This window comes from Tursiops truncatus, chromosome 4, assembly GCF_011762595.2.
Source record: "Tursiops truncatus isolate mTurTru1 chromosome 4, mTurTru1.mat.Y, whole genome shotgun sequence".
In the NCBI taxonomy this organism is placed as follows: Eukaryota; Metazoa; Chordata; class Mammalia; order Artiodactyla; family Delphinidae; genus Tursiops; species Tursiops truncatus.
Window position 1 is genome coordinate 139,237,467 of NC_047037.1, and position 26,129 is coordinate 139,263,595.

The 26,129-nt window shown below is 37.4% G+C and overlaps 1 protein-coding gene across 1 annotated transcript in view; it reads right to left on the reverse strand.

Annotated features, from left to right (window-relative positions):
- The window catches only part of LOC101316279 (cell adhesion molecule DSCAM), a 527,322-nt gene that overhangs the window by 410,300 nt on the left and 90,893 nt on the right, over positions 1-26,129 (reverse strand). The gene's annotated exons all lie outside the window — the stretch shown is intronic.

The following is a 26,129-nucleotide window of genomic DNA, read 5'->3' on the forward strand; positions in this document are numbered from 1 at the left end:
TGGTTTGGAAAGCTCATAGCTGGCCTTGCAATGCACAAAGATCTAAAGGGGGTGTGGCTGGTGCTCTGATCCCAAGCTCTCCAAAGGCAAAGTTTCAAACCCACCTTCACAATGTGCGAAGTTTTTGGCGAACTGAATCTAACTTAAGATTCCAACTCTGCAACAGAGTCCAGAGACAGCTCAGCTACATGTTAGATTGACTCAGGCTCACACCATCAGCCTGACAGGGGGCACGTCTTCTCAGGAGGTGAATATGTCTTATCCCAACACTATGTTCAGCATAAAATAAAAAAAATCACAAGATGCACAAAGAAGTGAGGAAAAGGGGCCTACATTTAAAAGAGGAAACAGGGCTTCCCTGGTGGCGCAGTGGTTGAGAGTCCGCCTGCCGATGCAGGGGACACGGGTTCGTGCCCCGATCCGGGAAGATCCCACATGCCGCAGAGCGGCTAGGCCCGTGAGCCATGGCCGCTGAGCCTGAGCGTCCGGAGCCTGTGCTCTGCTAACGGGAGAGGCCACAACAGTGAGAGGCCCACATACCGGAAAAAAAAAAAAAAAAAAAAAAGAGGAAACAGTTCATAGAAATAAATATAGCAATGACCCAGATGTCTGAATTATCACTCAGGAATTCTAAAGTATCTATGATGAAGGGTCTAGAAGAAAATGATGACAACAAATATGAGTAGATGATGACTTTCAGCACATAAATGGAAACAGTAAAAAGGAAAATCAAATGGAACTACCAGAATCGAATTATGTGATGTCAGAGAGGAAGAATGCATAAGCTTATTAGCAGACTTGGACACAGCAGAGTAAAGAATCAGTGAACTCAAAGGCAGGCCAATAGACCCTATCTTGACAGTAGATAGAGAATAAAAAGTAAAAAACTAAAATAAAATAAAACAAAGTATCTAAGACATGTAACATACTCTCAAGCAATATAAATAATTGGAGTCCCAGAGGTTAGAAGAGATATAGGAAAAAAATTATTTTAAGAGACAATAGTCACTAAATTTGAAATTGATGAAATACATCAATACACATATCCAAGAAGCTCAGCAAACCACAAACATGATAAGCCTTTAAAGAATAATTTTAAAAATCACACCTATCACATCAGAGGCAAACTGCTGAAAACCAAAAATGGAAAGAAAATCTTAAAAGTAGCCCAAAAAACCCAGCCAGGTCATACGCAAGGAAAGCATGAAAAGAGTGATGATTTAATTTCTCAGAGTGAAATAGAGTTTTCAAAGTGTCAAAATATTTTTTTTAAAAAAGCTGTTAATACAAAATTCTATATCTAACAGAGGTTTACATCAAAAATGAAAGGTAAATTAAGACGAGTTCAGCCAAAGAAAATCTCAGATTTTGTAGCCAGAAAACCTGTGCTACAAGAAATGCTAAAAGAACTGCTTCAGGGTGAAATATATGATTCCAGATAGAAGTTCAAGTCTGCAGGAAAAAAAAAGAAGACCATAGAAAGTGCAAAATATAGGTAAAAAAAGGGGACCTATTTATTACTTTTAATACGTGTATGTTTGTGTGTACAGACACATATCTGTTTGTGTAATACATATAACATATACAGATTTAAGCTACAATTGTTCAAAGCAAAAATGGTAGCAACATTTTGTAAGGTTCATAGAATACAGAGGAATAAAAGAGCACAAGGAGCAAGAGGGAGATAAATGGAATTATACATGTAATCATGGTGTTCCTACATTTTGTAAAGAGTTTGATATAATTGGAAATTGAACTGTGTTAAGTTAAAGATACACATTGTAATTCCTAGTGAAGTTAAAGATACACATTGTAATTCCTAGTGACCCTGAAAAAATAATACAAGAATGTATATTTAAAAAGTTAATAGAATTAAATAGTTACTTGGTCACTCAAAATAAGTCAGGGAATTAAAAAGAGAAACATACACCAATATGAAAGATCTAAACCCAAGTTATGCTGATAATTACATTATATATGAATAGACTAAATGCCACTTAAAGACGAGGTAAATAAACAAGATCCAAATGAATGCATTTTACAGGAAATACACTTAAAACATAAAGAAACAGATGGTTGAAAATGAAATGTTAAAAAGCAACATACTATCCAACCACTGTGCATCATAAATCTAGATGGCTTTGTTTATACCAGACTTAGTGCAATTCAAGACAAATAGTAACATCAAAGATAAAGAGGAGTATTTCATAATGTTAATAGTCACTCCACCAAGAATGAGTAACTAACCTAAATTTAAATGTACCTAACGAAATAGCTTCAAAACATATGATGCCAAAATTGACAGAAGATTTTTGTTTTCGAAAAGAAAGCTCAGATTCACAGTGGGAGATTTTAACATGCTTCTCCTTATGACTGATAAAACAAGTGGACCAAAACTTGAATAAAATATAGAATATTTGATTAACACTATAAACCAATTTAACATAATTAACACTTAAAGAACACTCCACTCAACAACTGTGTAGTACAGATTCTTGCCAAGAGCACATGGAATATTAACCAAGATAAATCAAATTCTTGGACATTAAAAATCCCTCAATTACTCAAATTATAATAATTCAAAGTATGTTCTCTGAAAACAACATTAACATTGAAATTAATAGTCATAACATAACTTTAAAAATACTCAACTAGTAGGAAATTAAACAACACATTTCTAAGCAGGTGACAGCCTGAAGAAAATCCATAAGGAAAAATAGAAGATATTTTGGATTGAATGATAGTAATATTTGTGGTGGTGGGATCTTGAAGATAATCTGGATGTCCATCTCTGAGGAAGTGGATTCATAAAATGTGGTGGATACAAATCATTGACTACAATGCAGCTGCTAGGTACAAGGAATTCAATTTACACATAGCAAAGTGGGAGAATTCCAAACACATAGTGTTCATGAAAATTAAAAGATGTATAACACCCTTTGATTATGTAAATTAAACCAACATTTGCATAAAACAATAATATACAGTGTAAAACATACCTACAAAAATGCACACTCAACATATTAGCACATTTCAAACGGTGGGAGCAGTTATCCTCGAGGAGGTGGGCAATAGGAATAAAAGGAAATAAACAGAACAAAAAGGGAAAGAGTCTCTGTTAGACCAATAACCATCATGTGCCACAAAATGAGAGTCCCAGAATCCTCTGAAACTGACCCCAAACAAACAAAAACTAAACAAACTTTAGACTAGACATAGAGCAAAAAGGAAGAGTGCAGAAAAACGTTGATATGATGAATCCCCCAAAGTGCAACCCAGAGAAGTAAAGAGTTAGACCAGGTGAAAGAGAAGTTAAGAGAAACAGAGAAAAGAATAACAAATCCCAAAGCACTTTTAATAGGATCCCTGGAAGAAGACAATGAGAGAGACAATATTTGAAGAGATAAAACCTGAAGGAAATCCCAGAACTGATGAACATGAATCTTCAGATTCCAGAAATATAAGCCAAGCAGAATAAATATTTTTAAAATCCTTAACTAGATGAAACTACAGACCACCACTGAGACAGAGAAAAATATTAAAATCTACCAGAGAGAAAAAGACAGATTACTAGCAGAGTAAGGACAAATGAAATGACAGCGGACTGCTCACTGGCAATGAAATACGGGAGAAAGTCATAAGAAGGTACAAAAATTCTGAAGGAAAGTAAATGTCAATATAGAATTCTATATCCAGCTAGGTTACCAGTCAAAAATGAAGCATGACAAAGTTCTTTTGAGATATAAGAAGAAAGAGAGAACTTACTACTCTTAGACCCTTACTGGAGAAACTATTGAAGATTATACTTCATCAGGAAGGAAACATGCAGTAACAGGTGGGCCTCAGCCAGTGAGCTTAGCATCCTCAGCCATGCACCTTCCGATTGGTCAGGACTCTGTCCCAATTGGTGAGGGGCCATGCCTTACCAGATCTTTACTATTCAGACAATGCTACCAGGCTACCAGAAGCAATGATAAGAACTCTATTCATACATTGGTAAATCCAGATAAATATTAACTTTAAAAAGATTAATAGGGCTGTTAAAAGTAAGGCATAATTAAAATTCTAGACAAAGCAGCATGAAAAGCAGAAGAAAGAGATGGGAATTAAAGAAGTCAAGTTCAGGAGAAGGGTAGACAAGCTCATTAACTTTAAGTTTTGTATGTGAGGGTACATGTCAAAGTCATGGTTGACAACAAAGAATAGAAATAGAATTTGTAACTTCCACACCAATAGAAGAAATAAAGAACGCTAGCAATCTATCAAACAGCAGGCAAGTTCGGTAGGGGAGCAGGAGAATCAAAAACATTGATAAATGAAAATACCAAATATGCCAGAAATTCAAGGAAATATAAATATGCTTACATGACCTACTGGAAATAATCAACTGTGCATTTTTTAAAATGTCTTGTAGAGTGGAGCTACAGTGCTCATTAGAGAGAAATTTATAGCTTGCAATGTATTTCCTTTTAGAAGAGAGAAAGACTGAAAACAAATCAGCCAAAAATTCAGTTCCATGAGCTAGAAGAATGAAGCAAACTCAAAAAATCAGAAAAAAAGACATAAAATACAAAACAAGAAATTAAAATGAAACAAAAGTTACGTTTTTAAAAAGACTAACGCTGTAGGAAAGAATCTCAACAAGCACAAATCATCAACAGGAACGAGGGAGGAGACATTGCTATGGCTAAATCATAAGAGAATCCTTTAAACGAAGAAAGTAACACTTCGGTCTTCTCTCCAAGCTCAGGGGGTGCCCTGCCACCTCAGGCAGGGGCAGGAAGTCTAGTGTCTGGCTTAACACCCGGAGGCCACCTTCTGCCAGACTCGCACACGGCTACTGCTTGAAAGCCGTCTGGGTTACAGGGCTTTGTGTCAAGCTCTGAGCCAGAGGTGCCCACACAGCACCTGTTTATATCTTTTCTCTCCCAGCAGTGAGGTAAGGACATCATCCCTGTTTTACAGGTGCAGGAACAGAGGCTCAGGGATGTCAAACAGCACAGTTGAGTTCGCCCAGCTAGTTAGTGGGGAAACCATGTTTCAAACTCAGGTGTGTCTCAGTTCAAAACTTATAATCCTAAAACTGCAGCAACTTTCACAGTTCCTCCCAGCTGTGAGCGTAAGGGGAGCTGGAATGGGGAGAGAAGTACAAGGAAGGGTCAAGTCAGCATTTAAACTTTCCTTCACTCTTTCCAAAATGTGACTTTCTAGTTTGTCCGCCTGGCACAGGATCTTTTCCCACTGTTAGGTGGGCCCGCCTGGCCCCGAAGCCTTCCAGGGTCCACTAGAATCTGAACGCACAGGTCTCACCTTGAAACAGACGGAAAGGCATTTCAAATTGGTAATTCATAGCTAGTACTAGTTTAGTCTTATTCTCTTTTAAAGTTTAACAATGACCTCTTCCTATTAGTAAGATGTATTTCTTTCCATTTTTCCTTTAAAAATATAAACAAGTAACTCAGTCAGATATATTTTCACTTCCAGAGTCACATTTATTTGACCTGCTTCTTATTTTTAATTCCCTGATCCCATATGCTTGTGAGATTAGCAAATGCTACTGAAATGTGTTTGAGTCACAAGGTAATTACTTTAGATAAATGTCATTCTGTGGTTTAGGATTAGGTCCTAATTCCAGTTTTTAATAGTACCTGGTTAAGCCCTCCTTGGATTGGCTCGATAGTCCTGGGGACTATATGTAATAAAAGCCTACAAAGTAACTCATTCATAAGCCAGTTCTGATGTGTAGATCCTGATGGCTGAATTCATACCTAAATCCAAACCTTCCTGTCAGATATCAGCAAGAAGAGATGAACTAGCATGCACAATTGTGTTTAAATAATGAGAATGTTATTCAAAAGGCAGACCTGAAAAAGGACCCATATCCAATATGTTCACCATGACTTTCAGTTTGTAGGTATTTTTTAGTGCCAAAACAGGATAAAACACACAAAGAAACACATACTTTCATGCACACACACTCCAGATTCAGAACCCAAGATAATAGTTCCAGCAAGAAGGAGCAAGAAAAAAACATTGTTAGGTTACATGTCATAAACATACTTGTAGGAAACGTGTGACCTTGTAACAATATCCAGAAAGTGTTTTTAAAATGCACCATTAAGCACAGGAGGAGAGACAGCAATTTGGAGAAACAGATATGGACACACGTAATAAATATTTCAGAGATTTCCAGTCATTGGGATTCTGCACATATCTCATGCACATAAAGATAAGATCCGGAGAAAATGAAACTCTGGTTAGATAACATGAGGCCTTACCCATAAATACTTACTGGAAGTCGAAATGATGTTTTGAACATGGTCTAACTGAAAGCAAAATGTCAGCATTCAGAACAAAGTACTCTCGATTTGGAAAAACACACAAATGAGCAGAACCCTGGGCCAGACGGAACAACAGGTATAACAGAGTGATATCCTTAAGTAAGCAAAGGGATAACTTTTTTTTTTAATTTATTTATTATTTATTTATTTATTTTTGGCTGCGTTGGGTCTTTGTGCTGTGCACAGGCTTTCTCTAGTTGCGGCGAGCGGGGCCTACTCTTCGTTGAGGTGTGCGGGCTTCTCATTGTGGTGGTTTCTCTTGTTGCGGAGCATGGGCTCTAGGCGCGTGGGCTTCAGTAGTTGCAACATGCAGGCTCTGTAGTTGTGGCTCACGGGCTCTAGAGCACAGGCTCAGTAGTTGTGGCACACGGGCTTAGTTGCTCCATGGCATATGGGATCTTCCCAGACCAGGGCTTGAACCCCTGTCCCCTGCATTGGCAGCTGGATTCTTAACCACTGGGCCACCAGGGAAGTCCCGGGATAACCTTAATATAGACTGCACACTGATATCTGAGCAATGGAGCAGACTATTAAAATCATGAATAGATGAGAGAATTTAATTAAATTTACCACAAAATTTTAGAAAGGAATAAGAAAGACAAGACCAAGGACAGCTGACTATTGATGAACTACTGAAGACAATCCATGAAGAATTCAGAAAAGTACACGATGGCATCCTAAAAGGATGCTTATGAAACCAGTACTGTACTTTCCAAGAGACCCATTATTTTTTATAAATGTATTTATTTTATTTATCTTATTTTTGGCTGCACTGGGTCTTTATTGCTGCGTGCAGGCTTTCTCTAGTTGCGGTGAGCGGGGGCTACTCTTCGTTGTAGTGTGCAGGCTTCTCATTGTTGTGGCTTCTCTTGTTGCCGAGCACAGGCTCTAGGCACACGGGCTTCAGTAGTTGTGGCCCACAGGCTCTAGAGCGCAGGCTCAGTAGCTGTGGCGTGTGGGCTTAGTTGCTCTGCGGCATGTGGGATCTTCCCAGACCAGGGCTCAAACCCGAGCCCCCTGCATTGGCAGGTGGATTATTAACCACTGCACCACCAGGGAAGCCCCAAAAGACCCATTTTATAAATGGAAAGCAATGGCACGCAATGGGTCCAGCCAGCGAGACAAAAGGCTATTTGGGGCAAGTACACACTGTACCATCCAAAGCCCTCGCTGGTTTCTAGGTTGAGAACAGATTATATTAACCATTCCAGGCTGGGTTTAATGTTTGGCAATTCAACTCCCATTTGCGGCATATCAACCTTCAGAATTAAAGGCCACAAATGAACCCTCAGACAGGAAGATGCTTCTGGGCCTGACCGGTGAAGGAAGTAGACACTTCATCCACCCTCCTTTCTTCCACCGCATCCTACACCTGCCTCAGCTGTCCCCGGTGGTGGTCTTCTCAACATCACTGCAACGCTGAGGGTCCTCAGCGCAACCAGGGGAACAGGCAGGAGAAAATAGCAAAATGCAAAGAAGGAGAGAATATCTTAGTTTTTAAAAATGTGAACTTCCTCTTGGTCAGCCAACTGGCTCTGAGGGAAGTTCCTTGAGTCTTTCCCAAATTTTCAATGAAACCAATGTAATGATTGGATAATCTCAGAAGAACTGTGCTCCTGTGCCTGTATAATGAATGAGTTCTCATATAATGCATGCAAGGCAGAATACAGAGTGTCCTGGGTGTGTCACCTTGTGTTACAAATGATGGAGCTAAATTCCAGAAATGTTGGCTGACGTGGTCTCCATCTTCTTACTTGGTATGATGCTGTGTAACCCATGAACGTGGTCAATGATGGAGCAAAAGCCTTCTTGAAACAGAAGAAAATCATTCCATTTGTGAAGGAAAATCACCAACTTAATAAACAAAAAAATCCCCAATGTTCTCATCTTCTCACAGTCCTACCTCCATTCCATTCTTGAAGGTGTCTATAGGCCCACGTGGCCTGGGGACCAAGGATCCTCTGTAGTGCCATGATATTTGGGGCTCACGTCAGCAAGGTCAGGTCACTGAGCACTGAGTCCTCAGCATCTCAGAGTTTGACCATCGGCTGTCACTGTGAGTTTGGCAAGAAAAGGACTGTAAAATATTAAAGGGAGTAAAATTTCGTGATGAAAGTAATCTCTCTTGAAAGGCAAGATTACTATGCATTAAGGAACAAGGCAAAATTGCTGATGTGCATGGAATTATGCCTCAAGAAAACTGAAGGGAAAAACAATCTGTATCATTCAGAGAAAGACCTGCAACTTGATCCCCACTGCCTCTGTGTGTCATGTTGAAACCCGTAAGAAAAGGAGCCCAGGGTATTTGATTTTTTGTCCCATGAACCCGCTGGTTGGTTCCTTTCCTGGATGAACCAACTTTCCTAGTTGGTTCCTTTCCTGGATGTGGGGGTTTGGACCGAGCTCAACTGTACCACCAACAGCTCCAGCTCAAAGCCCTCAATGTGAGTTAGAGGTCGCTGGGTCGGGTCTGGGGAATAAACAAATTACATGTAGTTTGCAAATCTGCCTGCACGTCAGATGAAAGACAATTTGGATTTAACTCTAGACATGAAGCTGGAGTGTTGTAATGACAAGGAACAAAACCAACTCCCATCTCAGAAATGCTGGCAATAGGGTTAGGGAGGTGCTGGGAAAAGCACGGATCTGAGGAATTAGCAAGAGTTATAGAATGGAAGGAAAAAGCAAAGGGTGCCCATGGCCATGTGAGGAACCCTTGGCAGTTCGTGAAGTGCTTGTACATCCATCAGTGTAACTAGCTCACATTCCATCCCCATCACTCAAAGAAGAGACAGAGGCTCTGCAAAGTCAGGTCAACAGGCCCCAAACATGCACATCACCAGAAACCCTGGAGAAGGTTTTCACAGATACCAGTGCCTGGGTCCTTGTGGTCCAAGGGATGCTCTGGAGGTGGGAACTGTGAACCTGGAACTGTCAAAACCCACCTTGGTGACTGACGATCCACAGGTATGAGAACACAAAAAGGGACGCAGAGATGGGAAGTATTGGAGCCCTTTAGATTCATGAGGAAATTCTATTAAATGTTAAAGAAACATGCTTACAAAGGCTTATATTAAAAATTATTATTATTAAAAGTATTAATATGTCTACACGTTTTTTTTTCAGTATGTCAGTACAATAGCAAGGAACATGGATGATTTCAGAGAGGGTTTATTTTTCCTTATTTAATGTTAAAGGGAAAATAATTGCATGCACCTCTCATCAGTAGTGACAGATGAAATGAGAGGGTTGTGTTTGATTGTTCAGTATCACAGAGGCAAAGCTGGTTAACGAGAATGACAAATCTGAGTCCTAGGAGGAAACGTTCGGAAACTGCCATCCCAAGGTTGATCTGAAGGACAAGGATGTTTTAGACCAGCTTCGCAAACTTGAGTGTGTGTAAGAACCACCTGAGATTGTTAATGTGGATTCTGACGCAGGAGATCTGGGAAGGGGCCTGAGAGTCTGCATTTCCGACCCGTTTCCAGGTGAGGCAAAAAGGCACACACACACCCAGGGGTGTAGCCAGGTGTTCCCAGCAGCTCAGCAGTAGGTATCTGCCAGGAGGGCAGATAGAGCGTGGACAAACACCCATGCTTGAAACCCAACTTTTATGGGAATACATCGATCACTGCAGAAAGGAGCCTGACCTCTCAATATCTATACAGTCCTCACTTTGTTTCTAAAGCAAATTTCTGTTACTAATAATCCTGTATTCCAGTCATAAAATCATAAAATCATAAAATTAGACTACAGGGGAAGGCTGGACTTGAAATGGCAGCAAAGATGACACTGGGGCAGCAATCACATCACATGGCATCTACCAAGAGAAAAGAGGCCCTGATTCCATTGCACAAAAATGTAAGAGCAGATGAGTTGTTCAACGGTCCATTAAAGGACACAATCTTTTTTTAAGAAAAAAATTATTTATTTACTCATTTGGTTGCACTGGCTCTTAGTTGCGTCAGTCGGACTCCTTACTTGTGGCATGCAAACTCTTAGATGTGGCATGCATGTGGGATCTAGTTCCCTGACCAGGGATCGAACCCTGGGCCCCCTGCATTGGGAGTGTGGAGTCTTAACCTCTGTGCCACCAGGGAAGTCACAAAGGATACAATCTTTTCCAAATTTTTTTTAAAAAATCTAGTAAAATCATTTTACTTAAAAACACTAAATAATAACAACACACACATAAAGAGAATAATACCTTTGGGAGGAAATTAATAATAACAACACCTGTAATAACCTCATCAATGAAACAAGGATCCAGTGGAGAAGATATAGGAAAGGTCACAGATTGCAGACTTTTAACTGGAAGTTATCCTAAAATCATCTAATTTTTACCTCCACATTCTTTTCTGACCAGAAAACTAGGGCCATGTCTGAGCCAAAAGCACATAATTTTCATGACAAAAATTCGGGCTGTAACTCATATAACTATATATTTTTCCTAACAAAAATGCTAATCTACTCACTGATCTTTTTAATGAGGCGTTCACAAGTATAGGTTAATTATAACATGTATTATGTTGGAAAATGTTTTCTATGTTTATTGTTTTATACAAAATTTTATTAGCATCAGTTAATTAAAGAAAAAAGATGATGTATAGCCCATAATTGACTGGATTGCCAAAAGAGTGAGAGTACACGGTCTTTATCCCAAAAGACCAAATTTGTCATTTGGTAAGTCCTTCCCAAATTCTAATAAGGCCTCCAAATAACATTATCTCTACATAATACACATCTATTATTGCAATCTCATAAGAATCACCAGCTATATAATAACCAAAAAAAATTTAAGATGCTGCAATTTAAGTTTAAGCCCATTCCAACAGGAATATTCTGTAAAAAAAAAAAAAAAATCAGCACTTGCAAAGCCTCTGGGCGTGAGCTGGAGTTGAAAGTTCAGCATCTATTTGCATTTGGTTTAGGAAATCTTTGCCACCTTCCCATGAAATTTCGGCTGTCTCAGTGGATTTGGTGAAGATCAAAGTCTCCACACTCAGAGAGTGGGTTTTAATCCCCACCAACAGTCAATCATTTGATTCTCCAGTACAAAGAGCTACTCCTGGTGCAGTGCTGCCACATGGTTAGGACTTCACACGGCCTTGTTTTCACCTACTTCCATTCACTGGAATGCTTGGGTTCCAGGTACTGCAGAGACTTTACAAAATGTATACAAGGAGAATGGGAAATGCAAACCCCTGCTTGGAAGTCAGTGACAGAAAACACTGAGGGAAGCCTTTCCCTTCTCTTCCTGCCCGGTGAGCAAGTGACACGGTGTAGTGCTGTCAGGTGAGGGCTAACATCGTCCCTGATCCGTACACCTCAGGTTTACACCCACGGACCTTGGTGGCCGCTGGACCAAACTGCGGAGAGGCAGGGGCCACCTCACTTCAAAGGCCCCTCTCCTTCAAATGCATCACATAACCTTGTGATATTACACATCGTCATACGTTTAGGAAAAATTACTTTGTGAATATCACCTGGTTAATATCAACACTGGTCAGAACATCTTTAAAAGGAGGAATATGTCTGTAATTCATCTCACATCCAGACCAGGATGGGAAGAGTTTGTATAAGCATTGATGGACGCCATGAATTTCAGCTAGTGGTGATGGAGCAAAATTGTAGCGAAACTGCCATTTTTAGAGGGACAGACTCTCCTTGTCGAAATCATTCAGACACTTCATTTTTGTTTTTCTCCAGATTCATAAAAAATGATTGATAAAAATGTTTGATTAGCAAAGTAAGAAATAATGATAGTTTAATATATGTAATTACAGTATAGAATGCTCATAGATAGTCTAGTCTTTTGTTCTCCCACGATCTAGACAAAAGAAAAAAACGAAACTTTTTTCCAGGCGTACTATTCAATTTGTTCTATTCTGCCTGTGCGAAGTGTTTAAAAAGAAAAATAACTGAATAAGAACAAAGGAAATTATTTTGACCGGGGGTGAAGAAGGAGAACTTTATTCTCATAAAAAAGAAAGTGAAACTATTTATGTGACGAGAAAAAAATCACAATCAACTATCATTATTCTGTAGTCTTATTTTCAAGGGCTGAATTTTCCGTCTTAATAATTAGGAACTCAAGACTACATTTATATGGAAAAAAGAAGACTCCGGTTAAGTTATTTCATGTGATACATCACAGCCCTGCAGGTGTAGCCGTCTCCACTGCTCTGTGCCGTTTCTCAAAGACCATGAAAGTAACGATTATTCACAATGGAATTGTAATCTATCAACAAGTCACTTTTTCCCTGGGAATAATCAATGAAGAAACAGCAATCTGCCCTGAAGCTCTCACCTCCAAAATATGATTGCTACACTTTGGCAATCAGTACAGTACAATTAATGCTTTATTCATACTTCCTCACCAAACCAAATGAAAAGAAAAAATAAACAATAATGAATTACCATCCTTTTAAGACATAAGGTATCTCACCTAAGAAAATTTTTTAAAAAACAAGCTTGAAATTTTTGAACTCATCTTTAAAAACGAATATGATGTTATCGAATGTGTACAAATGATGATGAAGTACAGAGTTTGCAATTTAGCACCTGTAATCATCTCAAAACCACTTTCATCACTAACTATTTTAAAAATAATAGACACATTATATTCTTTTGTCCTCTGGTGGCTTATGTCTGGATAATACAGGCCAATTTTCTATACAAATGGACTGGCTCTATTTTTTTAATCCACCATTATAAATTACGATACCCCTTTCTCTCCATCCACCGATCTTTTTTAAGACACAGAAATAAATCTAAACATATAACTCCTCTTCCCCAGAATTGAATTGATGGGGGCTGGCCAGCAGTCTCTGCCATTTTATAAGGCAGCCCACATGCTTGATCTGAAGCCCAGGGCACCTAAGAAATGAACCCAATATGAAACAGCTTCCACACCCAAAGGAAAGACCATACCTGGAGTCAAAGGCCTAGATTCTTATACTGAGTCTGCAGCTTACTCAAGAATATGTAAAAATAGAACATAAATGTAACGTTGGACAATGACACTTTGGAGAAGGTGAGTTTCTAATATCTCCGGAGTGACGCTCCACTATTGGGTTCCCTTCCTTCCCAGGCTTGGACACACCCACCATTCCTGGAGTCTCTGCAGGGCTTCCACGCAGTGCACTGAGGAAGGAATGCAATCCTCTTTGATGACTTTGATGACTCTGTGAGCACCGAGGAGGTTAACTACACTCTCAGATTTCTCATACGTAAAATGGTAAGAATAACAACACATCACAGAGTCCCCGAGAAGAGTAAATGAGATAACTTATTTAAAGTCTCAGCACAACGCTGGGACAGTAATGCACGGACAGGCAGTATAGCCAGTACTACCAATAATTATATCACTTACTATTACCTTGAACAATACGTCTCAAAGTCAAAAATACTGAAAAACTAACAGGAGCTAGTTTTTCCTTTTAAAAAAAAAATTCTCATGGTATTTATTTTTTTTCCTTCCTGTTTTATTGAAATATAATTGACTGTATTAAGGTGTACAGTGTGGTGATTCGACTTACATACATCATGAAGTAATTATCACAAGTTTAGTGACCATTCATCATTTCATATAAATACAAAATCGAAGAAATATACCTTTTTTTTCTTGTGATAAGAGTTCTCAGGATTTGCTCTCTTAACAGCTTTCATATATGACAGAGAACAGTGTTAATTATATTAAACCTGTTGTGCATTATATCCCTAGTACTTATTACTTTATTGTTCAAAATTAGGACGAAAAGTATTTCCTTCCCCAAACTGAAGTTTGGAACTGCCTTGGAAACTTTTTGACTAATGTAAACTACACTGTATATGTATGAGTTAAAGTATATGTTTTTCATGTTGGGACTTCCCCAAAAAAGTTTTTTGTTATTTTAAGTCTCTGCTATTAAAATTTTTTTGAAATTATTGACACATGGGCTAAAGCGCCAATTTCTAGACTTATCATGATTTGGCAAAACCTCACCTGTCAGCTTTCCAATCCCTACCTTCACATGATGTGCTTCAATATTATGAAACTGTTTGAAAAGATCTGAAAGCATCATCAGTGTCATGGCTCTGAGGAGTGAAATGTAAAGGGTTGTGTTTGTCCAAGATCACTGATTAGTGAAAGGTAGAACAAGGATTAGAAGCCTGCTCTGGGCTCACTGCACAGACCATGCTTTTCCACAATCCAAGCTCTCACTGGAGCTTCATGTAATACCAGGGGAGAAATGGAGGGACACGAAGGTAGAACTCATAGAAATGGCAGTCCAGAGTCAGTCTCAGGTACAGGCACAGCCAGGGAATGCGTGGAGGAACTGGGTGGAGGGAACAGCAAGTTGTTACCTTCTGAAGTCCCCCCAGTACCAGGCAGCACCAGTCATGCCTTCCTTGGGGCTGCCGTGTGTCTTTTTTTCACCTTTTATTTGTCACGTTATGCATATCTTCCCACCCTCTTCATCTACCTGTATGTACCAGAAGTTGCCTCTTTTCAAAATTTAATCTCACCAGTTTTACTGGTCTCTATTTTTCTTACTTTTATGGACAATCTTCTCTATTATTTCTTTAAACATATTCAATGTTCATGACTTATAATCTCCAATAATCCTTATATCTACAATCATTGGGGGTCTGATTCTGTGCTTCATGGCACTTATAGTTGCTCACGGCAGCTTATTTCTTCATATATATAATAACTATTTTATTATGAGTTCAAATTCCTTTAATCTTTGATCCTTTGATCTTTTTTTAAAATTGAAATATAATTGTGTTACAATATTGTGTTAGTTTCAGGTGTACAGAGCAGTGATTCAGATAGATAGATAGATAGATAGATAGATAGACAGAAAGATAGATTCCTATATTCCTTTTCAGACTCTTTTCTCTTTTATGTTACTGCAAAATATTGAGTATAGTTCCCAGTGCTATACAGTAGGTCCTTGTTGGTTATCTATTTTATATATAGTAGTGTGGGTATGTTAATCCCAAACTCCTAAGTTATCCTTCCCTCACCCCCTTTCCCCTTTGGCAACCATAATGTTTTCCCTAGAAATATTTTATAAAGAACCTAATAAACCTATAGAAATAAAAATATAATAGCTAAAAGGACACAGCTGAAAAGAAAACTAGTACACTGAAAAAGTAAATCTGAGAAAAATATAGGGAATGAAGTACAGATATATAAAATGATGGGAAATAGGAAAGAAAAGTCTTAAGAAAACGATAATAGAGTGAGAAGGTCCAACATGGAGTAATGAGAGTTCAAAGAGCTAACAGAAAGTGGGAGAAGGCAATGAATATTTGGAGAGACAATGCACTGGGATTGTCCAGAATTGATGTAAGATACCAGTCTTCAGAATCAGAAAGTCATAATCCTACACCTAAATTCTAGTGAAACAGAAAAACACAAAAAATAAAGGAAAGTTTTATTTAAAAAACAAAAAACAGCTATTGAGAAAAAAACTGTTACCCACAATAAACAGTGTTTCTCAACTTACGGTCTTCTCAAGAGCAAACATGAAAGTCAGAAGGTAATAGAACCATAGTCTTCAGATGGTAAGAGAACATAATATTAAACTAGAATTCTATAGCCGTAAAAGCATCTTTGAAAAATGAAGTCAAGATAAAAACATTTTCATTAAAAAAAAAAAACTCAGAGATGACCCAAACTAGACTGTCAAAAAAGAAATTTTAACTGATATGTTTGCAAATTCCCAGATGGAAGGTCATAGCAGCAAGATTTTAATTCCTGACTCAGTGTCACACTATCTAACACTGTCCATGTCAAAAGTCTCAGGATTTAAACAGGTTGGATGATCCTTTCAATTAAAACAAAATTAATCCTGAGATAGCACCTCACAGGGCCCATGATAGGTACGTCACGCTGGATGAACAGAGGAATGGATAATTATATCTGCCTTCTCTGCATTAAGAACTTTCTGGGGAAAGGCGCATACTAGGGTTTTAAAGAACCATCTCCGCTGAAAGTCATGCTGCAGGCTCACGCTGGTGAAGGCACAGACAGGCTCTGCACACATCACAGAGCACACAGGTCTTGTTTGGTCAGGAGTATGAACATGCCTTCTCACCTGAAAGGCAATACATTCTTCAGGACCACCCGCACCCCCATACACACACATAATTTCTCCCTCCTGATAACTTATGTTCACTATAAACAACTAGAGCCACTCTTTTTTTTCTCCCTTAGAATTTGGCATAAACTTTCTTTTGGGGTCTGAATATATTGATGAACTTACGTGAAATTCCCTCCTTGCTGTTAAAGACCCCTGACTTTGACTGTATATCATTTCAAAATAATGACACAGTGTTGTTTCGATATATTTGTAACAAGATTAGTCAAAATAGATTGAGTTGTTGAAAAGATCAAAACTACACAGACACACACACCTATGTGTGTGTGTTTGTTTATACTGGAATAGTAGATAAACATTTTGACCCAGAAGAAAGTAATATTTGATTTATTTACTTCCATTTAATCCATACAAACTGTAAAATTTATAAGTGCTTATTAAGTGAGAAGGCTTCTTTCTTTCTTTTTTTTTTTTTTTTTGGTACGTGGGCCACTCACTGCTGTGGCCTCTCCCGTTGCGGAGCACAGGCTCCAGACGCGCAGGCTCAGCGGCCACGGCTCACGGGCCCAGCCGCTCCGCAGCATGTGGGATCCTCCCAGACTGGGGCACGAACCCGCGTCCCCTGCATTGGCAGGCGGACTCTCAACCACTGCGCCACCAGGGAAGCCCAAGGCTTCTTTCTTTGAGAGGAAAGCTTTAATATTTTGTTTATCAGATCAGCTCATGTTTAATTCATTTCTTCTCCTGCCAACTCTTTAAAGAAAGAACAATTATCAACCAAAAAGAGGAGGCAGAAGTCAACCATATATTCTGGTTCTGGTTTATAAGGGGACCAGATCCAAATTCTGTTTAATGTTATATTAAAAGGAAAGTTCTGACGACACAACATTTTTAAAAGAAAGGAAAGGAGATAAAAAGAGGAAGCAAGTAGGTTGCAACATCACAACAGTCCTAGGACACAAGCATCACTGATGATAAATTCTTTAGGCAAAGTAAAATTTATGATGTGGATAAGATAAGAGTATCTTGGCATCTAGTAACTCCTATTGCTAATGGGATATATGCTGCAGCAAATCGTGGTGTGTGTGTGTGTGTGTGTGGCCTTTTTCTTACTTCCCAGCTGGCCTCTGGTTTTACTTTGGACAAAGAGTAAGGAGGGAGAGGACGCTGAGAAACCCACTGTCCCTGCAGTGGTTTCCTAGCCCTGCATTAGGGACAAGCCTTGAAATGGTGCATGAATGTGAGCAAGAAATACCCTACCATTGACACATCAACACGGCCAACTCACTTGTTCCATAAGAATATGTACTACTACCTAGAAAAGTGGGTGTTTTAGAAAAATAATTTTATATCCACAGGACTGGGAATACTATCAAACTTCCTGATACATACTCGCTAATACAAAATTGCTTCCCCTGAATGACCACCTTTCAGTAAAGCACTGAGTTTAAAGCATATTATTGCCAATATTCTGATTTCACTGATGAGTGGAAGCTGATGAGTCTGAGCTCACTCACAGGCCCTTGATTCTCATTCTTGGTCAAAGAGTTTTTGCATTTTTCAGTTATTAATTTATTCTGTCCAGATAAAAAGAAGAAACCTCTTGTCTATTCAGAGTTCTAGAACACAAGGAAACAAAGGTCTTGACTGGAAAGGTTGGAAAGAGTAAATATGCTGTGTGCTTTACAGGTAAATATCTTAGAGAAAACAAGAACAACAAAAGAAAACAGAATACAGAATTGTGGTAATTCCTTGCAGCAAGAAAATACTCTTGAACTTTTATCCCCTCAAATAATCTAGGTGCTGCTAAATTTACACATTAAGAAAAGCTACTCAACTCTGTTCAAATTTTAAGGGAAAAAGAACGCCTTTACTGTGATTTAAGACCTGGCTCACATTACAGTTTTATAGCTGAAAATCACTCTTCAGGAAAAATAAAATAGTTCATATATGCCTCATTTCTTGAATATATCATACAAATATATAAAGAGCTGTTCTCATCCCTCAGTGTTCCAGAATCCATCACAAGATAATAGGTGAACCAATGTAATGCTCTATTAAAAATAAAGAGCATTGTCTTCTGCATTTGTCTTGCCCTTAGAACACTTTATAATTCTCTTTGTAATTAAGGTGCTTCCAGATTTTATATATATATATATATATATATATATATATATATATATATATATATAAAATCAATTATTTTTCTTTTTTTTTTTTTGTGGTACACGGGCCTCTCACTGTTGTGGCCTCTCCCATTGTGGAGCACAGGCTCTGGATGCACAGGCTCAGTGGCCATGGCTCACGTGCCCCGCCGCTCTGCGGCATGTGGGATCTTCCCGGACCGGGGCACGAACCCGTGTCCACTGCATCGGCAGGTGGACGCTCAACCACTGCGCCACCAGGGAAGCCCAATTCGTTTTCATTTTTTTACCAATCCCAATAGTTTGACATATTTTAAGAATCCACCATCACATCACACAATGCTCCCTTAAAAAATAGTAAGCACTGACAACATATGGAATGTATTTATACAGTCATTTCTAAGCTAGTTTGGCTCTTGCTGGCTTAAACTGGCTTCTGCCTGATCAGATGTCACTGGTATGTCTCAAGTGTAAATAGCAACTAGGGCAAATCAAAATAATCTACTTTCCCAATGTCAAGTGGCCTTGTATATTTTACATTGGAGCTTGATTTCTTGGAAAAATAACCTCTTCAAACAAATGAAAATTTACCTCATTGATGCAAGATGTTAATAGGGAAACTGTAGGAAGAGGTAGGGAGCAGTGTATGGGGAATCTGTACTATTTACTCCCCTTTTCTATAAATCTACAAATGTTCTAGAAATAAATTCTACTAATTTATAAAAGATAGGTTTAAAAAAAGAAAGATTTGCCAACACTGGTCTGGGACCATGAAGCTTTCTCTATTAAAACCCTAAGAGATGCTTGGTAAATATATAACAACTGATAAACCTATATTGATACGTTATTAGCCAAAGGACAGAGTTTATATTAAGTTTCACTCTTTGTCTTGTACATTCTATGGGTTTTGATAAATGCATAATGTCCTGTATTCACTATTACAGTATCATACAGAATAATTTTACTATCCTAAAAAATCCTCCATGTTTAACATATTTTTCTCTGGCCCCGACCTCCAAATCCTTGAACTTTTTACTGTCTCTGTAATTTCAACTTTTCCAAATGTCATGTAGTTGGAAACATACACTACATAATCTTTCCAGGCATGCTGTCTTCATTTGGTAGTACACATGTAAGTTTCTTCCATGTCTTTTTGTAGTTTGAAAGCTCTTTTCTTTTTATCACTGAATAATATTCCATTGTATGGATGCACCAGTTTGCTCATCCATTCAATTATTGAAGGACATTTTGGTTGCTCCCATTTTGAAGCAATTGTGAATAAAATTTCTATAAGGATTTCTGTGCACACTTTTGTGTGAACATTAAGTTTTCAACTCATTTGAGTAAACACCTAGGAACATGATTGATGGATTGTATGGTAAGACTTCATTTAGTTTAAAAGTAACTGCCAAACCTTTTTGAAAGCAGCCCTACCATTTTGCATTCCCACCAGCAATGAGAGAAAGGTTCCTATTGCCCCACATCCTGATCGGCATTTGGTATTGTCAGCTTTTTGGATTTTAGCCATTTTAATAGCTATGTAGTGTTACCTCATCATTGTTTTAATTTGCAATTCCCTAATGATGTAAGATGTTGAGTATCTTTTCATATGCTTATTTTCCATCTACATGTATCTTTTGTGGTGAAGTGTCTGTTCATTTCGTTTGCCCTTTTTAGAACTGGATTTTTTTTTCTTGTTGTTAAGTTTCAAAAGTTCTTTGTTTATTTTTGATGCAAATCTTTTTCAGATAATTGTTTTGCAAAGATTTTCTCCCAGTATGTGGCTTGTCTTTGTGTGCTCTTAACGGTGTCTTTTGCAGAGCAGAACTTTTTAATGAAGTCCAACATCAATTTTTTTCTTTCATGGGTTGTACTTTTGTGGTTGTATCTAAAAAGTCATAACCAAGTCAAATCCAAGGTCACCTACATTTACTTCTAGTATATCTTCTAAGAGTTGCATAGTTTTACATCTATATTTGAGTTTATAATCTATTTTGAGTTAATTTTTGTAAAAATAAGTTTTAGAAAATTTTTATTAAATTTTGTGTCTAGATACTTTTTTTTAATATGGATGGCACCAATTGTTGAAAAGACTATCTTTTCCCAATTGAATTGCTTTTGTTCCATTGTTAAGAATTAGTTGAATCTATTTGTGTGGATCTATTTCTGGGATCCTCATTCTGATCCATTAATCTAGTTGAATATTCTTTTGCCAATCCCAAACTGTCACAACCATTGGAGATCTTAAAGTCATGTAGTGGTAGTGCTCTAACTTTGTTCTTCTACAATACTGAGCTTTTGACTTTCCATATAAACTTTAGAATCAATTTATTGATATGCATAAATTAAATTTCTGGGATTATTTATTGGGATTGCATTGAATCTATAGATCAAGTTGAAAAGAATTGACATCTTAGCAAGATTGAATCTTCCTATTCATGAATATGGACTATCTCTCCAATTATGCAGATCTTTAACTTCTTTAATCAGATTTTGTAATTTTCTTCATATAAATTATGTTCATATTTCATTAGATTAATATCTAAATATTTATCTTTTTGGTGTTAATGGAAATGGTAGTGTCTTTAATTTTAAATTCCGATAGTTTATTCCTACTACATAGGAAAGTAGTTGAATTTATATATTAACTTGTATCCTGAAGCCTTGCTGCAACTGATTATTAGTTTCAGGAATTTAATTGTTTATTATTTGGGATTTTCTAATTTGACATTTATGTCATCTGTGAACAAAGTTTTATTTCTTCCTTCCCAGTCTGCATATCTTTTATTTCCTTTCCTTGTCTTATTACATTAGCTTGGGTTTCCAGGAAGATGCTGAGTAGGAGCAGTGATAAAGGACATCCTTGCCTTGTTCCCAATCTTAGAGGGAAAGCATTTAGTTTCTCACCATTAAGTATGATGTTCGCTGTAGGTATTTTGTAGATATAGATCTTCCTCGACTTACAATGAGGTTATATCCTATTGTAAGTTGAAAATATCGTAAGTCAAAAAATCATTTAATGCACCTAACCCACTGATCATCATAGCTTAGCCTGGCCTACCTTAAACATACTCAGAAACACTTACATTAGCAAACAGTTGGGCAAAGTCATCCAACACAAAGCCTATTTTATAATAAAGTGTTGAATATCTTATGTAATTTATTGGATTCTGAACTGATGGTAAAAAACAGAATGGTTGTATGGGTACAAAATGGTTGTAAGTGTATAAACTGTTTATGCTTATGATCACAGACTGGAAGCTGTAGTTCACTGCCACCATCCAGAATAAAGAGGAAGTATTATACTGCATATCACTAACCTGGAAAAGGATCAAAATTCAAATTTTTAAGTACAGTTTCTATTGAATGTGCAACTCTTTCATACCATTGTAAAGTCAAAATATCATAAGTTAAACCTTTGGAAGTCTGGCACCATCTGTATTCTTTTTCAAGATGAGAAAGTTCTCCCATATTCCTAATTTGCTGAGAGCTTTTATCATGAATGGATGTTGTTTTTTATCAAATGCTTTTTCTATTGTTAAGATTGTATGATTTTTCTTTTCTTTAGCTTGTTAATGTGATGAGTTATAGTCATTGATTTCCAAATGTTGAACCAGCCTTCCATACCTGGAATAAATCAACTTGGCCATTGTGTATAATTCTTTTTACCCATTGTTAGATTGGGATCTACTAGTATTTCATTGGGGAACTTTGTATCTATGCTCAGGGGAGTTGTTCTGTAGTTTTCTTTTCTTGTAATGTCTTTATCTTGTGTTGGTATTAGGATAATACTACTCTCATAGAAGGCAATAAGATACATGTCTTCTATTTCTATTTTTAGGAAGAAATTGTACAGACTTGGTATCATTTCTTCCTTAAATAGTTGGTAAAATTAACCAGTGAAACCATCTGGACCTACTGTTGTCTTTTTTGGAAGGCTATTAATTATTGACTCAATTTCTTTAATAGATACAGCCCTATTCAGATGGTCTAATTTTCCTCGCATGAACTTTGGCAGTTCATCTCCTCCAAGAATTAGTTCATCTAAGTTACCAAATTTATGGGCATAGGGTTTTTCATAATATTCCTTTATTATCATTTTAATGATCATAGGATCATTAGTGATGGCCCCTCTTTTATTTCTAGTATTAGTAATTTTTGTCTTCTCTCTTTTTCCTTGGTAACCTGGATAGAAGTATACCAATTTTATTGAGTTTTTCAAATAACTAGGTTTTAGTTTTGTTGATCTTTTTTCTTTTGGCTTCCTGTTCTCAATTTAATTGATTTTTGCTCTAATTTTTATTATTATTATCTTTTTTTTCTTTTTTTTTTTTTGCTTTCCTTAGGTTTACGTTGTACTTCTCTATTTTCCTAAGGTGGAAGCTTATATGACTGAGTTTAGAGCTTTCTTCTTTTCTAATATATGCATTCAATGCTACAAGTTTATGTTAAAGCAATGCTTCCACTGCATCCCACAAATTTTTATGGTTCAGTTTCATTCTCATTTAGCTTAAAATATTTTTAAATTTCTCTTAAGACTTTAATGTACTCATGTTATCTAGAACTGTATTTTTATTCTCCAAATTTTAAGAAATTTTCTAGCTATTTTTCTGTCATTGTATTAAATTTAATTCCACTATAGTTTAATTCCATTGTAGTGTGAGACTATAATTTGTATGATTTCTATTATTTAAAATTTGTTGTGGTGTGTTTTATGGCCAGAATGTGGTCTTGGTGAATAATTCATTTGAAAACAATATGTATTCTGCTGTTGTTGATGAAGTTTCTGTAAACATCAATTTGATTCAGTTGATTGATGGTACTGCTTAGATCAACTATATCCTTACTGATTTGCTGCCTGCTGGCTCTGTCAATCACTAATAGAGCAGTGTCAAAGTTCCTCTAATAGTGAATTTGTCTGTTTCTCCTTGAAAATGTTATTTATTCCTTCTATCATGCTTGTCCTTTCTTTAAGTAGATGCAAGTTTCTGACTCACTTCATTTTTCTTTTTGCCAAATAACTTATTTTAGTATTTTCTACACAGCAGGCTTACTCAAGATAAAGTCACTCAGTTTTTGTTTATGAAAATATTTCTCCTGCACTTTTGAAAAATCATCACAATGGATATAGAATTCTATGTTGGTAGTTTTTTTTTTTCTTCTCTTTTTTCTTTCAATACACTACATATTTCACTACACGTTCTTGCTTATATAGTTTGTGGCAAAAAGTCCCCTGTAATTCTTATCCTACTCCCTTCACAGGTAAAGTTTTCTTCTCCTATGGCTTCTTTCAATATCTTCTCTTTTTCTTTGGTTTTCTGAAGTTTAAATATGATACACTTAGGTGTAAAATTATTGAATATTTATCCTGTTTGGTATTCTCTGAGACTCTTGGATCTGTGATTTGGTGTCTGCCATTAATTTTAGAAAATTCTCAGCTATCATTTCTTTAAATATTTATTCTACTCCTTTTTCTCTTTCCTCTATTTGTGGTATTCACATTATGCCTATGTTACACTTTTTGTAAGTTTCCCACATTTCTTAGATATTCTCGTTGTTTCACTTTGCTTTTCAGTCTGTGAAGTTTCTACTGACATAACTTCAAGCTCACTTATTCTTTCTTGGCTGAATCCAGTCTACTAATGAGCTCATCAAAAGCATTCTTCACTTCTGTTGCATTAGGTTGGATTTGTAACATTTCCTTTTGATGCTTCCTTAGAGTTTCCTTCACTCTGCTTATATTACCCATCTGTTCTTGAATGTCATCTACTTTTTCCATTACTGCCCTCAACATATTAGTCATAGTTATTTTAAATTCTATTCTGATATTTTTAACCTCTGTGTCATACCTGAGTCTGGTGTTCACTCTTGCTTTGTCTCTTCATATGTATTTTTACTTGTCTTTTATTCTTTGCAATTTTTTCTGGACAAACAGACACATAACATAGAGTAATAGGAGCTGGGATAATTAGGCTTTTAGTGTGAAGTTTTATGTGAGTCTGGTGAGGATCTGGGCTGTATTTAAAGTGTGATGTAGCTGAAGGTGCCAGAGGCTTCAGTTTTCTCTAATTTCCTTGCTCTATTTTTTTATCTCCTATTCCTCATGTTTCCCTAGGAATTCCTTCTTAGGTAGAGTCTGTGTCCCACTGCTCTCTCAGTTGTACTGAGAGAGTACTAACAACTCTCTCAGTTGTTACTATTTTGGAGCCCCGCTGAAGTGGTGAGAAGGTGTTAGGGAAGGGGAAGCTTTCTATAATCTTATGATTAAATCTCAGATTTGAGTATCCCTGGGTCCCTAGGTTATGCTATTCAGACGTTTTCATTTGCTTGTTTGTTTTTTTAAACATTTTACCTCCCTTTATGTGAGACGAAAGGAAAGCTAGAGCCTGGCTAATTGCTCTTTCCCAGGTTAGATAAACCTCTGGTAAAGTAATTTCCCTTGGAAGACAGGGCTTTGTGATGGAGAACTCCTGGGCTTAACTGGTGAGTTTCCACTTGCTCAAAACAGAAGGGGTCTTTCTCTGATTTTCATTTGTGAACATGATGAGTTTGCTCAAGGTAAAACCCAGGGAAGTATGGGGCTCCCAGGAAATTTTAACTCTCAAGCCATCTACACTTAGGCTCCAGCAATTTGTCAAAATGACCATTTAAATGTTTCTGCAGTTCTGTTCCCAGGAAGCTGATCTTGGCTGTCATTCTCTGTTTGGGCCAGCTCTCCAGATTTCAGAATGGTGGTCTGCCCTGTGACCTCAATTCTCTGAAGTATCTAAGAAAAGTCACTGACTTTCAGTTTGTTCAGCTTTTTTCTTGTTGTGAGGGCATAAATGATAACTTCCAAGCTCTATACGTGTCAGAGTTGAAAGTGAAAGTCAGCAAACTTTTTCTATAAAGGGTCAAATAATAAAGAGTTTTGGCTTTGCAAGATACACAGTTTGTATTGCTGCTACCCAAGTCTGCAGTTAGAATGTGAACACAGCTACAGACAATATGAAAATAAAGGGGCTCGGCTGTGTCCCAATAAAGATGTATTTACAAAAACAGGTGGTGGGCTGAATTTGGCCTGTGGGCCACCGTTTGCAGCCCCTGCTGTAGACTATAAGGTCACAAACTGAAATCCCACCAGGACACGAGGTGATAGCAAACATGAGCCAAGTTGGATGGGTTTTAAATAGAAAATAAAGATTCTTGCATTATATATTAAATACCTATTCTTTATGTCCACAAAAAATATGCTATATCTCATTTCTCTTGAAATACTTTTCAATATTTCAGATAGCTTACTTTGCATAGAAATGTGGGTACCACACATCACTTAATCCTTCTAGATTACTATAGGGAGATAGCAGCACATTGTAAACATAAATGGTGACCTGCTACTGTGTCTCAGTATCAGGCTCACCCAGGGACGGTGGGGACCTTGATGAACTGCAGAGGAGAGAACTGCCCAGCCAGCTGCTGCCCAGGAGGAGTAAAAGCCTGCATCACCAGACCTACATTTTTTCAAGAGGACATAGAAATCCAGATTGTGTGCTACCCTTCCAATTTTCAAT